Below are 14,296 nucleotides of genomic sequence, written 5' to 3'. Positions count from 1 at the left end.
TATATATTTTTTAATTTTACTATGCAAAATTTCAAAGTTATACAATGAATTCCCCCAGGTAACCTCACTCAATTTTGAAGCAAATCAGTATATTTCATTCTAGATCTCTAATAGATTTGAAGCGTTCTTTTAGAACAAATGGTTTACTTGCTATTTGAAGACCTCTACAATATAAATGTGAAAAATTAGAAGACCAAATGGAGACCCATGGATATGGGGAAGGTTATAGTACCAGTCAGACATTTCACCCATTCAGGAAGAGAAGTCCAAATGGTCCTTTGAAAAGTAAAAGGGTCGAAAGTGAAAAAACACAATTATGAACAGAGTTCAAGGTAAAGCAATCGATTCTAGAAGAACTAAAACCATGGATTGTCAATGACTTGAACTTGATCATAAGGCAAAACCAGTCGATTTATTAATATTTTCCTGCCAAGAATATAGACCTCCATTCTAGATGATAATATAACTTTTAAGAGGAAATACAGATGTTATTAATAAAGTTATAGCAGAAGTAAAAGAATATTTATATTAGACACTCAACTAATATACCAATTGGAGAAACCACAGTATCTAAAAACTTCAGATCCCAGTGATATGTCTATTTACTTCTCATCCTAATGAAAGTAGTTATGTCACCAGAAGCAACGTTAATGTACTTTTTTAAAGTCTTGCTTTACTGTTAATTATTTAGACAATTTCCTAAAAGGGTCTGGCACATAATTTTTCAGCTTTGTTTAGAACCAGTGATTGGGAAGCAGCTCCTCCTGAGGAACAGATTGGAAAGCTGCGTGCGGGTCATTGACACATATTGTTAACATGTAAGTAAAATCAAACTTTAATCCTGTTGTACAAACGATATGCCTTAAAAATTTTTTTTAAACATTTTTCTTTTTTACTGAAGTATAACTCACATTAAGTAAAGAGCACAAATTCTAAGTGTACAGCTCAGTAAATTCTTACATATTCATTTAACCATGTAACCATCTGAGAGAACACCTGCAGCACTCTAGTTGGCTTTCTTGTGCCTCTTGCCAATCAATAATCCTTATCTACCACCTCTCGAAGTAATCTATTTTGACTGTAATTGCAAGAATTCGCTTCGAACATCTAGGGATATAATTATACAATAACCACTCTTTTGCTTAACATTATGTCTGAGATTCATTCATTTTTTTGCATGTATTAGTAGTGGATGATTCTACCTTTCCTCATATTTGTATCTTATTTCAGAATTGCTGCTTTTTCCTCCACATCATAACTCTAATCTCTTGGTATATTAAACTAAGCATTAAGAAGCTACCAGTTTAATTCCGCTTCCAATAGTCAAGAGGTGGAAGCAAACCAAATGTCCATCAATGGATGAATGCAGGGCAGATGAATAGAAAAAGAGAATGTGGTATATACATACAATGGAATTTTATTCAGCCTTAAAAAGGAAGGAAATCCTGTCACATACTACAATTCACGTGAACCCTGAAGACAGTATGCTAAATAAAATAAGCCAGTGATAAAAAGGCAAATACTATATAATTCAACTATCTAAAGTAGTCAAATTCACAGAAAAGAATGTGGAATGGTGGTTAACGGGGCCTGGGGAGAGAGGGGAAAAAAGGATGTTGTTTGAATCTCAGTTGGAGAACATGAAAAAGTTCTGGCTATCTGTTTTACGACGATATGAATATATTTAAACATACTAAATTGTATACTTAAAAATTATTAAGATGGTAAATTTGATGATTTTTTAACCACAATGTTAAAAAAAATTAATCTGAGCAACCCCTTTCAGACTCATAAGGTCCATTTTCAGGAAGACAAAAAATTCCGAGACCTACCTTCTCAGTGTAATAATAACTATTGTTATTTTGAGCATAGTTGCTCCCAATTTGTAATGGCAGAACATGGTCTTTGGAGAGACCACATCAAGATATAAGAAAAAATCAGTTTGTACTTTGAAAGTATAAATCTCTTAAAGCTCAACAATTCAATGGATTGCTAAACTCTAATTCGCAGAATTTTTGGTAGTGTAGTATTTTTTAGTAAAACTTCTGCAGCTTTAGTGGTTAGAACCGAAATGTTCTTAACCTGTGATCATTAGATTCTCATTCAAAGTCAAAAATCCTTTCCTTGTGGGGAATAATAATAAACATCAAAGGAGCACCATCTCTATTCAGGAATTACTTTTTTTTTTGAAGATTAGCTTAAAAACCTTGTAGGAAAAAGCAAATAAAACAATCTTTCTTGTGATTATCAAAGTAATTATGAAAACAATGAAACATATGTATAAAAATATAAAATCATGATTCACAATGTAGAATTTAGGACTGATCATAAATGAAATCATAGTTTTGTTGCCAATCAGTAACTTACTGAAAAATTAAAAATATCTCAAATGTGATGACACTTGAAACTTTTCTAAGTCTAACTATAAATGTAGTTTCACAGGAGGGAAAAATCATTTCGACCTATATTAAATCTTAAGTCCAACATAATACTGTATAAAGTTACATAATTATATTAGCAAGTTCACATATCAATTTCGATTAAGCCTATATACTTTTTTGGTAACAGCTTTTGAGATGTAATTTACATACCATACACTTCACCCATTTAAAGTATACAATTTGCTGGGTTTTAGTATGTTAAGAGTTGTGTAACCATCTCCACAATCAATTTTAGACTATTTCCACCTCCTTAAAAAGAAACCCCACGCTCTTTATTGTTTCTTCATTCTTTTTAAAGTCAAATAATACCACATTTTGCTTATCTATTAATCAAGTGACATTATGTTTTCCTTTCTCTTGGGTATATACATACCTAAGAGTGGAATTGCTGGAACAAATGGTGGTCCTCTTGTATTTAATTAACTATTATATTTAACTTGAGAAACTGCCAGGCTGTTTCCCAAAGTAGCTGTACCATTTTACATTTTATATCAGCAGCATATGAAGTCATTTTACATGTTACATCAACAGCATATAGTCAACACCTGTTATTATCTATTGATTCTAGCCACCCTAGTAGGTACAATATGTTATCTTACTGTGGTTTTGATTTATAATTCCCCAATGACTAATGTTGATGAGACTATGAGGAAAGAGTAAGCAAATAAAATGGAATCACTATAGTTAAGCTGCTAAATTACTACAATAAAGTAGGTTGAGGCATGAGGAAATGATTTTACTCTTGCTTTAACTAGCTGAGGAACTTAAACCTTTGAAACCTCTAGTTATGCCTGAAGATATAGATAACTCTCTGATTACCTCCTAAAGTACTTAGGAAAGAATGCTCATGTGTCCAGACCACCTGATATCCATTATTCAGACCACTGGATGTCTGGAAGATTACGGTATCAGACCAATCCAGGGACTAAGAATGCAGAACTGATTCTTCTCAAGAATGCACTTTTTACTATAAGAATTCTTAGCTTTTCTTTCTTCTTTGGAACACTCTGGGTACTGCCTAGTTGTGTTGCTGATTTGCAAATCTTAAGATACTTGAATAAATTTTTGCCATTTATTTCTAGTCAAAGCCTCCTGACTCTGCTTGCTTGACACATCATCTCACATGCTTAATGGCCATCCTTATGTCAGCACTGGAGAAATGTCTATTTGAATCCTTTGTCCATTCCTTTTGAGTCACATTTCTCTTGTTCGGGCCTGCTTCCATGTCTGGAAGTGTACTTTCCCTGTTAATAAAGCTTTTTTTTTCTGCTATAAAAAAAAAAAAAATCCTTTGCCTATTTTAAAATTAAGTTGTCTTTTTATTGTTGAGTTGTTAGAGTTCTTTATATACTCGGAATACTAGTCCCTTATTAGATATAACTGGAGAATATTTTTTCCTAGTATATGGTTTTTATTTTTCTTTCTTTATGGTAGCCTTTGCAGCACAAAATTTTTATTTTGGTGAAGTCCAATTTATCTATTTTTTTCTTTTGTTATTTGTGCTTTTGGTGTCATACCTAAGAATCCACTGCCAAATCTGAGGGCATGAAGATTTACCCACACATTTTCTTCTAAGAATTTTATAGTTTGAGTTCTGACATTTAGTTCTTTGACCTATTTGGGATTTTTTGTTTTTAAAGTATGAGGTAAAGTTTCAACTCCAATCTTTTGTATGTGAATATCCAGCTGTCCCGACATCAACTGTTGAAAAATTATTCTTTCTCCACTGAATAGTCTTGACACAATAGTCAAAAAACGATGGACCTCAGCTTGATATATGGTTTCTCAATTCTATTCCATTGATCTATATGTCTATTCTAATGCCAGTACCACACTGCTCTGATCACTGTTGCTTTGTAGTAAATCTTGAAATCAGTAAGTGTGAACCATCCAACTTTGTTCTTCTTTTCCAATATTGTTTTGGTTCTGCCTGGTCACTAACAACTCCATATATATATTTTAGAATCAGCTTTTTAGAATTTCTACAAAAAAGCCAGCTGGGATTACGAAAGGAATTGTGATGAATCTGTAGATCAATCGGGGAGTACTACCATCTTAATGATATTAAGATGGGACCCTGAAAATGAATGTCTTTCCATATATTTAGGTCTTTTTAAATTTCTTTCAACAATGTTTTGCAGTTTTCATAGTATAAGTTTTACACTCATTTTGTTAAACTTTTTTTTTTGAGGTTTATTCTCTCTTAATACTACTGTAAATGGAACTGTTTCCTTAATTTCATTTTTGGATTAAACATATATACTTTTTATAATAATGACTGAGACCTCTTCCCTCATGATCCATTCCCAGAAGCATACTATGTTTTTTAATTAGAAAAGTAATAGTCTCTCTTAAACCTCAACTAGCGAGTTCTATTATATAAATGAATTTTCCAGATAAGTGACATTCCTTCAATAAAAGTTTAAAACTAAAATCATTTTTATAGTAGAAATGTTTCTAAAGTTTCAGGTTTAATAAAGAACATATGTGATGTCTGCTTTGGCAATACATACATATACTAAAATTGGAATGATATGGAGAAGATTAGCACGGCCCCTGCACGAGGATGACATGCAAATTCATAAAGCATTCATATTTTTAAACTTCCAGTTATAAAATAAATAAGCCACGGAGATGTATAGGATGGCGACTACGGTTAATAATACTGTATTACATATCTGAAAGTTGCTGAGAGTAAGTCATACAAGTCCTCATCAGAAGAAAAAAATTTTTATAACTGTGTATGTGTAAATTTCCTGCCCAGTATATACAAAAGAAAATTATTTATCCAGTAAGCTACTGAGGATTATGTTATATTTCTGACAATTACTTTCATGAAAATGTTTATTGTGTTATTTACTTATAATAATAATATAAGGTAAATATTAACTGAAAGGCCAACTACATGAACAATTGTGGTTAATCTACTTGAAGAAACAGAATGAAGCCATTAAACATCGTGAAAATCACATAACAATTTAGTAAATAAGAAAGCAGAATCTCAAAGAATACCCAACTTTGTTTATACCAAAGCACATATATACATGTACACACAACTGAACAAAGACTTTGCTCTAATTATCTGTGATGTTACAATTCCATCTCAAAACAAATAAAATAAAAACCAACCAAAAACAAAAGAAAACAAGTTCCATGAATCAGAATTATTCTTAACCCATCTATACTCTGGATGTTCAAATCTGAACAATCTGATTATTTAGTTTAATCAATCTCTGAAGTAGTTTATAAAATAAAGTAGGAAAAAAGAAGCATTACAACCTCAAAAAGACAAAGTAATTTTTAGTTTCACAGTACAAACAGCCTAAACTACCTATAAGAGCCCTTTAGTCAAAGAAACATTCAGAATTACTTAAAATCGCAAAGCATTTACTGTTTAAGCTTTTTACCATCCAGACAAACTAGAGGAACTACCACTGTTATTTAGATATCAGCACCACTGGATAAAAAAGATTGACATGTATTTTTAACAATACAGAAAAACTAAATACAGAAAAATTACACCTTTTGAGGGTAGGGAGGAAATATTAGACGTTCTAATTAATTTATGTTCTTGGGAAGGAGATGGCATGTAGTTCCTGTCAAGTTTTTTTAATGCCTGCAGAATAAAGTCCAAAATACATATCATGGCCCAAAGCTAGTCAAGAACAGACTGCTCACATCTCTAGCCTCACTTCCCACTGTATTTTATTGAAATAAAAAGCTAAGGGTAGAATAAGATAGTGTTTATAATATCCTCCACTTTATAACATCCTCCCATTTTACTCTGAATTTCAAAATACATACTTTGCAAAATAAAAATGAATCAAAAATTAATTATTAATTAGCCAATGCTTTCCTTCCTCACCTAGAAAATCCCTAAAGATTAAAGTTGGTCCACCATAGAAACTAGGTAGCGTTACTTAAAATAATGGCCATCATTTTATACTTTATTTATATTTCTTTTCCTGGCAATAGGTAATTATATTTATATTTCTTTTCCTGGTAATAGGTAATTAAATGCCGACAACTATAAATTTTGGAATCAGATATTTATTCTAATGTCGTTTTTAAGCTTTTTTTTTTTTCGGCATGTGGTATTTCAACTGCACACTTAACCAATAAGTGGTTAGACTACCTGGCACATAATAAAAATACTTGTTTGGGAGGTCCCTGATCTGGGCTCTAGTTGCAACTCTGTGGTAAGTAGCTTATCTTAACTCAAGTCATTTGATTTCTAAATTTTTCATCTTTAAAATGATGAAGGTTGGACTAGATAATGCCAAGGTTCCCTACAGGTCTAAAACTTAAGTAGGTTTATTACTTTTGTTGATCTGGACTTTACATATATATTAAATCAGTCTAAGTCACCACGACCCTGTTGGGAGCCAGATCCCACTCTTGTCTCATACTAAACTCATGGCCACCTTTTTCATATAACTGTCACTAATCTAGTTGTCAGGCCTGAAATTGTATAGTACGGTTCTTGAATCACGATCTGGTCTTTTGTTCAACGTTGCTAATTTAAGATAATGCTGAATCTTAATTATGTTAACCAGTTTATTTAGCTGCTCCACCTCAAGCATTGTGCTACGTGAGGATTTCATTAGTACAGTGGTCCCCCTTATATGAAATTTCGCTTTCTGCAGTTTCAGTTACCTGCGGTCAATCATGGTCCAAAAATATTAAGTTGGAATATTTCAGAAATAAACATAAGTTTTAAATTGCATGCTGTTCTGAGTTGTGTGATGAAATCTCAAGCCATCCTGCTCTGTACCCCTGCTGGGACATGAATCATCCCTTTGTCCAGCATATCCATTGTGTATGCTACCCTCCTGTTACTTAGTAGTTATCTTGGTTATCAGACTAGTGATATCACAGTACACAGTTTCAAGTAACCCTTATTTTACTTAATAGTGCCATATATACATACCTTTCATTACAGTATATTCTTATAATTGCTCTATTTTATTATGAGTTATTGTTATTAATCTCTTACTGTGCCTAATTTATAATTAAATTTTATCATAGGTATGTATACATAGGAAAAAATGGTGTATATAGGTTTGGTATTATACAAGGTTTCAGGCATCTACTGGGGATCTTGAAACATATGCCCTGAAGATAAAGGGAGACTACTATATGTTCTTTAAAGGTCTCCATCCAATTCATGGTTCAACTGAATGGAACCAAAGTCAGAGCTCTACGTTCAGCATCAGTAATGACAACGGTCCATTAAAACTGATTCTCCCTGGTGCAGGTGGTTAAGAAAACTACAAACCTACTTAGTTATCTTATCAGCCAGTTCACATTTCTATCTGTGTTACCAGAATATCACAAACGTCTGTCAAATAAATGCCTTGCTGAATAAAAATATATAATACATTAGAGACATTTAACATGGCAGATAAAAACATAGGCATTTTACTTTATTCCTTTTCAAACTCACATTGAAATGACAAAAGAAACTAAAAGGACAAATAAAATAGGTGAGGACACAGCAGACCTGAGAAAGCTGACATTCTTCAGAGGAGGAATCGAAATGCTAAGATTACCCAATGATATTGACAGGAAACTTACAATTCTGTTGTAAACTTGAGAGGAAGAATTAATAAAGGATATGTAGTAACTAAGAAAATTTTTTAAAACTCAAGTATCAGTAATTTTTATTTCTGAGGGAAGGAGGGATAGGGATGTACTAGAAAGAAAACACAGTAATAATGCCTTCATAGCTCGAGTGTGAACAATATTTCAACAATCATTATACTGTACATGCAGAAAACTGGTTTAACCAAAAAGTATGACATAAGTATTTGGGGAGAATTTAGGGAGTGTTTGTACAGACGGCCCCCGACTTAAAATGGTTTGACTTACGATTTTGCAACTTTACAATGGTGCAAAAGCGATAAGCATTCAGTAAAAACTATACTTTGAATTTTGAATTTTGATCTTTTCCCAGGCTAGCAATATGTAGTGCAACAGTGTCTTGTGATGCTGGGCAACAGCAATGAGCAGCAGCTCCTAGCCCGCCACATGATCACAAAGGTAAACAACTGATAGTCTATAGTACATTCATTGTGTTAGATGATTTTGCCCAACTGCTGGCTAATGTTTAAGTGTTCTTAGCACGTTTCAGGTAAGTTAGGCTACACTGATGTTCAGTAGGTTAGGTGTATTAACTGCATTTTCAACTTACAATGAGAATGGATTTATTGAGACATAACCTCATCATAAGCTGAATAGTATCTGTATGTAATTGGGGATGGTATGTATGAGAAAAATCAAGAAATAATATTGAATATTGAAAAAAATAGTAATGTCTAGAAAAAAAGAGGTATCTAAAAGACATTTAAAGAGTTGAAATGCTTGCTTGCAGGAATCAGGACTTTAAAATCTATGTTACATGGGTATTTTCATTAAAATTATATTATAAAAAATACGTATAGCATTTTCTTACCCTAGTAACCCCAAATGAGTATGATCTACTCTTTGAGAGTCTACTATGCCCAGCAGTGAGTTCTACTTCCTTTGATAAGAGCCTTACCTTTCATGGAAAAGTTATGACCAAAAGTTCAGACCATTTTCTCTTCAGGATGCATGATGACATCATGGAAATACTGATCCTGAAGTCTCTTCATAAGCAAATCTATAATCACCCTAGTTTTGTAATCCTCCTCAACAATTCCAAATTGGCTTAGAAATCCTGGAAATTTTACCGTTAAATCCTCATTAACTAGTTAAGATCTCAATGCATAACCCTACAAATATCATATCTGTGATACTTCTAAACATATTAATATGATGTAGACTGTGTCTCAGCAAATGTGGTTAAAACTATTTACTCCTATCATTTTTTTTGATGCATTATGCTATTGACAGAAAGATCTGTTAAAGTTGTTTAACCAATAAATTGTGCTCGAGTTAGAACTGGGTGCCATTCCAAAAGAAATTCAAACTGCGACACTACTAGAAATAAGAATTATATATGCGTTCCTGGTTTTTCCAAGAAAGTTAAAATGCATTATTTCTAGAGTAATAATTTTAAATTGAACCCCTCTGCACCATACTCTTGAAACAAAATAAGAAATATAATTTGTCACACATCTATAAAGTGGGAACATATAAACAACTCTTACTGCCGGGGGTGGGGGGATATATTTTGTCAGGTTTACACATGTACACACATACATATACAGGTTTACAAATGTACACACATACAGGTTTACAAATGTACACACATACATATACCTAAAGAGATAAAGCACATGGAACACAATATTAACTGGCAAATCTAGGTGATAATATATCATGGCTTTAACCATCCTATTCTTTTTACTCTTTTGTAAAATCTTGAAATTTTTTTAATATAAAGTTGGGAAAAATTAAAATAATTTCAAACAATGTTTTATATTATGTACATAAACCATGAGCTCACTATGTATCAACCACTCTCTTAGGTGACTGTAGACATTATCTGAATTATATCTTCACAACAAATCTGTAAGGTAGATATTATGACGCCCCTCGTCTGACAGAGGGAAAAAATGAAACTTGGAAATGCAATCTGACTCTAGGATTCTTAACATTTAACCATTGGGGCAAGAGAATAATGACATGACTTCTAAAATCTGTTTTAGTTTGTTCCATCCACAGACTCTAAAATTTGCAAATTCATAGAAAAATCTTAACAATGTTATAAAAGCACAATATATCAGTTTTTCTGTTTCATTGGTTGGCTTGGGTTTTGGCTGATAATAGACAGTTCTAGTTGTTCAAAATGCTAAAATTTCCTAAGAAACTATAAAGTAACATTTGATTTTACAATGACTACACATTCCACTAGCGAACACAACTAAATTTCCTGTTTTATTGTAAGCCTATATCCTTTCAATTGAATGACTTGCAAAAAATTTTTCCATAGCAGAACTGTATCTTTCAACAAAATCTATTGAAAACTCAGTATGTAGGTAATAGAAAGTCCTGCCTGCTGCTCACTTTTCCTTTCCTATTTTCTGGCACTGAGAAGTAGGTGCTCCAAGTCTCTGTGTGACACAATATGAAACCAACTGCTTTAGATAATACACATTCTGTACACTGCTAATGATCACAACTGCCAAAAACAGAACTGGCTGGTAGAAGCTGAAGTTATAAATTCCAATTTAAGTTCACTAGTGATAGGTAATTCAGGTAAAGGAAAAAAAAATATGCAGAGCTTTTCTCACTCACATTGAAATGACAAAAGAAACTAAAAGGACAAATAAAATAGGTGAGGAAACAGCAGACCTGAGAAAGCTGACATACTTCAGAGGAGGAATCGAAATGCTAAGATTACTCAATGATATTGACAGGAAACTTACAATTCTGTTGTAAACTTGAGAGGAAGAATTAATAAAGGATATGTAGTAACTAAGAAAATTTTTTAAAACTCAAGTATCAGTAATTTTTATTTCTGAGGGAAGGAGGGATAGGGATGTACTAGAAAGAAAACACAGTAATAATGCCTTCATAGCTCGAGTGTGAACAATATTTCAACAATCATTATACTGTACATGCAGAAAAATGGTTTAACCAAAAAGTATGACATAAGTATTTGGGGAGAATTTAGGGAGTGTTTGTACAGATGGCCCCCGACTTAAAATGGTTTGACTTACGATTTTGCAACTTTACAATGGTGCAAAAGCGATAAGCATTCAGTAAAAACTATACTTTGAATTTTGATCTTTTCCCAGGCTAGCAATATGTAGTGCAACAGTGTCTTGTGATGCTGGGCAACAGCAATGAGCAGCAGCTCCTAGCCCGCCACATGATCACAAAGGTAAACAACTGATAGTCTATAGTACATTCATTGTGTTAGATGATTTTGCCCAACTGCTGGCTAATGTTTAAGTGTTCTTAGCACGTTTCAGGTAAGTTAGGCTACACTGATGTTCAGTAGGTTAGGTGTATTAACTGCATTTTCAACTTACAATGAGAATGGATTTATTGAGACATAACCTCATCATAAGCTGAATAGTATCTGTATGTAATTGGGGATGGTATGTATGAGAAAAATCAAGAAATAATATTGAATATTGAAAAAAATAGTAATGTCTAGAAAAAAAGAGGTATCTAAAAGACATTTAAAGAGTTGAAATGCTTGCTTGCAGGAATCAGGACTTTAAAATCTATGTTACATGGGTATTTTCATTAAAATTATATTATAAAAAATACGTATAGCATTTTCTTACCCTAGTAACCCCAAATGAGTATGATCTACTCTTTGAGAGTCTACTATGCCCAGCAGTGAGTTCTACTTCCTTTGATAAGAGCCTTACCTTTCATGGAAAAGTTATGACCAAAAGTTCAGACCATTTTCTCTTCAGGATGCATGATGACATCATGGAAATACTGATCCTGAACTCTCTTCATAAGCAAAGCTATAATCACCCTAGTTTTGTAATCCTCCTCAACAATTCCAAATTGGCTTAGAAATCCTGGAAATTTTACCGTTAAATCCTCATTAACTAGTTAAGATCTCAATGCATAACCCTACAAATATCATATCTGTGATACTTCTAAACATATTAATATGATGTAGACTGTGTCTCAGCAAATGTGGTTAAAACTATTTACTCCTATCATTTTTTTTGATGCATTATGCTATTGACAGAAAGATCTGTTAAAGTTGTTTAACCAATAAATTGTGCTCGAGTTAGAACTGGGTGCCATTCCAAAAGAAATTCAAACTGCGACACTACTAGAAATAAGAATTATATATGCGTTCCTGGTTTTTCCAAGAAAGTTAAAATGCATTATTTCTAGAGTAATAATTTTAAATTGAACCCCTCTGCACCATACTCTTGAAACAAAATAAGAAATATAATTTGTCACACATCTATAAAGTGGGAACATATAAACAACTCTTACTGCCGGGGGTGGGGGGATATATTTTGTCAGGTTTACACATGTACACACATACATATACAGGTTTACAAATGTACACACATACAGGTTTACAAATGTACACACATACATATACCTAAAGAGATAAAGCACATGGAACACAATATTAACTGGCAAATCTAGGTGATAATATATCATGGCTTTAACCATCCTATTCTTTTTACTCTTTTGTAAAATCTTGAAATTTTTTTAATATAAAGTTGGGAAAAATTAAAATAATTTCAAACAATGTTTTATATTATGTACATAAACCATGAGCTCACTATGTATCAACCACTCTCTTAGGTGACTGTAGACATTATCTGAATTATATCTTCACAACAAATCTGTAAGGTAGATATTATGACGCCCCTCGTCTGACAGAGGGAAAAAATGAAACTTGGAAATGCAATCTGACTCTAGGATTCTTAACATTTAACCATTGGGGCAAGAGAATAATGACATGACTTCTAAAATCTGTTTTAGTTTGTTCCATCCACAGACTCTAAAATTTGCAAATTCATAGAAAAATCTTAACAATGTTATAAAAGCACAATATATCAGTTTTTCTGTTTCATTGGTTGGCTTGGGTTTTGGCTGATAATAGACAGTTCTAGTTGTTCAAAATGCTAAAATTTCCTAAGAAACTATAAAGTAACATTTGATTTTACAATGACTACACATTCCACTAGCGAACACAACTAAATTTCCTGTTTTATTGTAAGCCTATATCCTTTCAATTGAATGACTTGCAAAAAATTTTTCCATAGCAGAACTGTATCTTTCAACAAAATCTATTGAAAACTCAGTATGTAGGTAATAGAAAGTCCTGCCTGCTGCTCACTTTTCCTTTCCTATTTTCTGGCACTGAGAAGTAGGTGCTCCAAGTCTCTGTGTGACACAATATGAAACCAACTGCTTTAGATAATACACATTCTGTACACTGCTAATGATCACAACTGCCAAAAACAGAACTGGCTGGTAGAAGCTGAAGTTATAAATTCCAATTTAAGTTCACTAGTGATAGGTAATTCAGGTAAAGGAAAAAAAAATATGCAGAGAAGGCATCATATATGACTTACTTTAGTCAAAAAGATATGTGTCTTATTTTAGAAGCCAGGGAGGAATGTGTCACAGGACAAGCTGCTACCCTTAGCCAATTTACCTTTGTCAGAAATATCCTTCAATGTTAACGTAATTTTGCATATTTCACCAGATACCAAATAAAGAAAAGAGCAAAAAAGGTCAATTATTTTTGTGCCTCCATTTTACTGTCTGTAATCAAAAACATTCTCTAGCAAAATCTTATTTCGCAAGGGTAATATTAAATTTTTAAACATAGGTACATATCTATTAGATGTGACAGAGATATTATCTACTTTCTTATTCTTGCAGCTAAGCAGGAAAACAAGCTGTTATTTGTGGACTTGGGATATACATTTTCTGAATTCTGGAGGAACTAAATTGTTTGCATCTTACTGTTTACATGATTCTTTCCAGGTTTGATTCAGTAAAGACTCAAAATTAAAAAAAAAAAAAAATCCTCAATATACTCCTCATGTTTTCAATCAATGAAAAACAACCTGCAGATCTGTTTCCACTCCAGTGTGTTCTCCTACCTTTTATCCATGATCATCCTTCATCAATCTTCCTTTCTCAAACATTCAAAATCCCTTTCTGTTGAAGCAATATACACAGGTAAGACTCCGCAGAAATAATCTGCCTATTAAAAAGTAGATAAAGGCCACAAAGAAACAACTCTTAAAAGAAGAAATGTAAATAAATGTGTAAAGATGTTCACCTTCGCCCATGAACACATACACATTTAACAAGATACCATTTTCCCCTATTGGACCAGCACAGGTGAAGACTCTCCATAATGTTTAAGGTATCTGAAGGAGTTAGGTAAACAACCCCCACCCCATATACACGCAAGG

At 32.8% G+C, this 14,296-nt stretch overlaps 1 protein-coding gene and 1 non-coding gene across 7 annotated transcripts in view; one reads left to right on the top strand and one right to left on the bottom strand.

Annotated features, from left to right (window-relative positions):
• Positions 1–14,296, bottom strand: part of CSNK1G1 (casein kinase 1 gamma 1) — a 153,678-nt gene that overhangs the window by 81,657 nt on the left and 57,725 nt on the right. The window lies entirely within an intron of this gene.
• Positions 4,934–5,042, top strand: LOC111742044. Its single transcript, XR_002781168.1, has one exon. It is a non-coding gene; the product is annotated as a U6 spliceosomal RNA (small nuclear RNA).

Source organism: Pteropus vampyrus, unplaced genomic scaffold (assembly GCF_000151845.1).
Source record: "Pteropus vampyrus isolate Shadow unplaced genomic scaffold, Pvam_2.0 Scaffold85, whole genome shotgun sequence".
Lineage (NCBI taxonomy): Eukaryota > Metazoa > Chordata > Mammalia > Chiroptera > Pteropodidae > Pteropus > Pteropus vampyrus.
This window is presented reverse-complemented; position numbering and strand designations above follow the sequence as displayed.